Source organism: Carettochelys insculpta, chromosome 20, assembly GCF_033958435.1.
Source record: "Carettochelys insculpta isolate YL-2023 chromosome 20, ASM3395843v1, whole genome shotgun sequence".
Classification (NCBI taxonomy): Eukaryota; Metazoa; Chordata; order Testudines; family Carettochelyidae; genus Carettochelys; species Carettochelys insculpta.
In genome coordinates, this window is record NC_134156.1 from 6,870,177 (window position 1) to 6,874,750 (window position 4,574).

Genomic DNA, 4,574 nt, shown 5'->3' on the forward strand with positions numbered 1-4,574 from the left:
GATGACCTCCTGAGGTCCCTTCCAGCCCTAGAATTCTATGATTCTATGACAAATTTGTATGAGACCAAACACCCTATAACTTGTTAATGAAACATCTGCAGTTATTCCATGTCCTCAGAGGAAACCTGCACCACACTCTCATAAGATCAGCCTGGGAGCTTAAATTCATTATTCTGCAAGAAACCAAAAATTGTAGTGTTAAAGTAACTCCACTGGATTTATGGCTTGTTAGAACAGCCTGTAATCTGCTAACCTCCCTTTTGATCCAAGGCGGCAGGGTGTCAAGGGGCCACTCACCCTTGGAATACACACTAATTATTTGTGCTAAGCAGTCAGTTCAAGCTTGCATTTAAGCATAAGGCTACCTACGTAGGTAACTGTTTAATCTTGGAAGGCTGAAAGCTAAATCTAAGGTGCGGGAAGCCCTCATCAGAGAAATGCTGTTCGCAGATGACGCTGCTGTCGTGTCACACACAGAAGACCAGCTTCAGAAGCTGCTGCATTGGTTCTCCAAAGCATGCAAGGACTTTGGGCTCTCCATCAGCCTAAAGAAGACACATGTACTTGCTCAGGACGTTGCTGATTCTCCATCAATCAGCATTGACAACTATACGTTAGAGGTCGTCCACGAGTTCATTTACCTCAGGTCCACCATCACTGACGCCCGGTCCTTGGAGACAGAGCTAAATAGGGGGATCGGTGAAGCAGCCACAACTCTGTCCAGACTCAGCGAGAGAGTGTGGAATAACAACAAGCTGTACATTCACACCAAAATGCAAGTCTACAGAGCCAGCACCCTCAGCACCCTCCTTTATGGCAGCAAGACTTGGACCCTGTACGCGCGCCAGGAAAAGAGGCTGAACGTCTTCCACTTGTGCTGCCTCAGGCGCATCCTTGGAATATCGTGGAAGGACAGAGCGTCCAACACTACCGTCCTTGAGCAAGCTGGAATCCCAACTATGCACACCCTCCTCAGGCAGCGGCGGCTCCGCTGGTTTGGCCACGTCCACAGGATGAATGATGGAAGGATCCCAAAAGACATCCTGTATGGCGAGGTAGCCTCTGGCAAAAGACCTCCCGGATGCCCCCAGCTGCGCTACAAAGATGTTTGCAAGAGAGACCTCAGGGAAGCAGACATCAAGCCAGACAGCTGGGAGGAGCTGGCAGACGATCGCAGCAGATGGAGGCAGGAACTATACAAGGGCCTTCAGAAGGGTGAGTTGAGGATCAGACAGCTAGCAAAGGAGAAGCGAGCCCACAGAAAGTACAGCAAGGACCTCCCAGACACCCATTACATATGCAACAGATGCAGCAAGGACTGTCACTCTCATGTGGGTCTTCACAGTCACAGCTGACGCTGCAAATGGGGATGCCAAACGGAACTACGAAGGGTGCGATCCATAGTCTACGTAGACTGAAGGATGCTGCTACTACTACTACCTACGTAGGGCACATGCAGCTGCCCAGTTGAAAAGAGTGCTGTGTGGCTGCTATTAATTGCAGGGAAAGACCTCTCCCAGCCACAAAATAAACCCACTCTCAACCTGGGCCAGTAGCTTCCTGCCTAGGAAGTGATGTTAGCACCAGTGCTTTTCAGTGCTAAACCCTTTGCCCTCCAGGGGAGGAAGTTGTTTTTTTCACACCCTTGAGTGACAAAAATTCTAGCAAAGAAAGTGCCACTGTAGATCTAGCCTGAGAGCTTCTACTCTGGCAATGCTGCACCAGTGCTGTTGTGTGGCTACCTGTGAAAGAACTTCTCCTTGAGGTAACAAGAAGTCTTGTGGCACCTTATAGACTAACAGATATTTTGGAGCATCAGCTTCTATGGGCAAAGGCCTGCTTTGTCTGATGAAGCGGGTCTTTGCCAATGAAAGCTGATGCTCCAAAATATCTGTTAGTCTATACGGTGCCACAGGAGTTCTTGCTGTTTTTGAAGATACAGACTAACTCGGCTACCCCTCTGATACTTCTCCCATTGGTGGAGATGCTCCATCTCTCTGAGCAGTGGTGGCTGTATTGACAGGAGAAACCCTGACATTAATACAGCGCTGTCCACACTGGGTTAGGCTGGTTTCTCCCTGGTGCTCAAGGGTGTGGATTTTCTGAATCCCTCAGCAATGCAGTTATACAAGCATAAGGCTGCAGTGTAGACCAGGGCTTAGTACCATTCCCAGACCTGAAGAAGAGCTCTGTGGACCTCCACATTTGGTCTCTTGCACCCACAGAAGTTAGTCCAATAAAAGATCTTACATCACTCACCTCATCTCTCTCTACCTATGGCTATAGTAACAGAGAGGCAGCTGTGTTAGTCTGTACGCCAACAAAACAAACCAGCACTTTAAAGACTAACACAATGATTTATTAGGGGAGGAGCTTTCCTGGGACGGACCCACTTCATCAGCTCAATCTCATATCATTTTGTTAGTCTTTTGAAGTGCTACATTTCTGCTGCTTTCCCTAGGGCTGTGTTTACACCGGCACGTGCCTTGTTAAAACCACGCACCATAGGACAAAAAGTAAAGTGCTGGCATGGACACCACGTCTCTCCTGCCAGTGAAGCTACTGCCCCTTGTTCTGCTACACTGAGTTGTAAGGTGTGCTGTGTAAGCACAGCCGGTCTCCACTGAAGACCTGAGCGTGGCACAGCTGTACCAACACAGCCGTGCCACGCTATGACCACTCACATAGACACTCTGCACCATGGGACAAGAGCTATCTGACAGCCCGGTGCATGTTACTGCGGATGCCAGTGCAACTTATGTCATCTGGGGGCATTGTTTTCACACCTCTAAGCCATCCCCCTGGGTAGTGAAGCGATGGCCTGATGGTAGCGAAGGGAACTATGCCAAGGTTGCCTTGCCCACCCAGTAGCCATGCCCGAGGGCACAGCAGTCTGTGGGTATGTTTTGGTGTAGCCCTCCTGGCAGACTAGAACCTAGGGCCCTCTGGAGCTTAGTGCAGGGGGCTCTACAGTTTGAGCTAAAAGCCAGGGCCCTCTCAGCTAAGGCTGTGCAGAAGACTCCTTCTTTAGGGGCAAGTGGGGTGGGGCTGCTGCATGGGACAGTGGTGCCCACCCCTAGGTGTGTGGATGTGCAGCTGGAGATCCAGGGGAAACCCCAGACGCTCCCACATGTAACTCCTGGGTTGCAGTTACAGGTGGGGTGTGTGTGCCCCACTCTGGCCCCAGGACTGGCCGGCAGAGCTTGTGTGTGTGTGTGTGTGTGTCCCACTCTGGCCCCAGGACTGGCCGGCAGAGCTTGTGTGTGTGTGTGTGTGTGTGTCCCACTCTGGCCCCAGGACTGGCCGGCAGAGCTTGTGTGTGTGTGTGTGTGTGTGTGTGTGTGTGTGTGTGTGTGTGCGCGCGCGCGCGCGTGCCCCACTCTGGCCCCAGGACTGGCCAGCAGAGCTTGTGTGTGTGTGTGTGTGTGTGTGTGTCCCACTCTGGCCCCAGGACTGGCCAGCAGAGCTTGTGTGTGTGTGTGTGTGTGTGTGTGTGTGTGTGTGTGTGTGTCCCACTCTGGCCCCAGGACTGGCCGGCAGAGCTCGTGTGTGTGTGTGTGTGTTTGTGTGTGTGTGTGCGCGCGCCCCACTCTGGCCCCAGGACTGGCCGGCAGAGCTCGTGTGTGTCCGTGTCCCAGGACTGGCCAGCAGAGCTTGTGTGTGTGTGTGTGTGTGTGTGTGTGTGTGTGTGTGTGTGTGTGTGTGTGTGTCCCACTCTGGCCCCAGGACTGGCCGGCAGAGCTCATGTGTGTGTGTGTGTCCCAGGACTGGCCAGCAGAGCTCGTGTGTGTGTGTGTGTTTGTGTGTGTGTGTGTGCGCGCGCCCCACTCTGGCCCCAGGACTGGCCGGCAGAGCTCGTGTGTGTGTGTGTGTGTGTGTCCGTGTCCCAGGACTGGCCAGCAGAGCTCGTGTGTGTGTGTGTGTGTGTGTGTGTGTCCCCCCAGGACTGGCCAGCAGAGCTCGTGTGTGTGTGTGTGTGTGTGTGTCCGTGTCCCAGGACTGGCCAGCAGAGCTTGTGTGTGTGTGTGTGTGTCCCACTCTGGCCCCAGGACTGGCCGGCAGAGCTTGTGTGTGTCCGTGTCCCAGGACTGGCCAGCAGAGCTTGTGTGTGTGTGTGTCCGTGTCCCAGGACTGGCCAGCAGAGCTTGTGTGTGTGTGTGTGTCCCACTCTGGCCCCAGGACTGGCCGGCAGAGCTTGTGTGTGTCCGTGTCCCAGGACTGGCCAGCAGAGCTTGTGTGTGTGTGTGTGTCCCACTCTGGCCCCAGGACTGGCCGGCAGAGCTCGTGTGTGTGTGTGTGTGTCCCACTCTGGCCCCAGGACTGGCCAGCAGAGCTCGTGTGTGTGTGTGTGTGTGTGTGTGTGTGTGTGTGTGTGTGTGTGTCCCACTCTGGCCCCAGGACTGGCCGGCAGAGCTGCAGCGAGGTGCCCCGCAGAGGGGCGCTCGGGGGCAGGGCGCTGCTGCGGGGATGTGGAGCGGCGGGGCGGGGCGGGGCGGGGCGGGGCCGGGCACTGGCCGCTCCACGCCCGCTGGCGGCCGGACTCGGCGCTCTGGGGGCTCGGCTGCGCTCGGCGC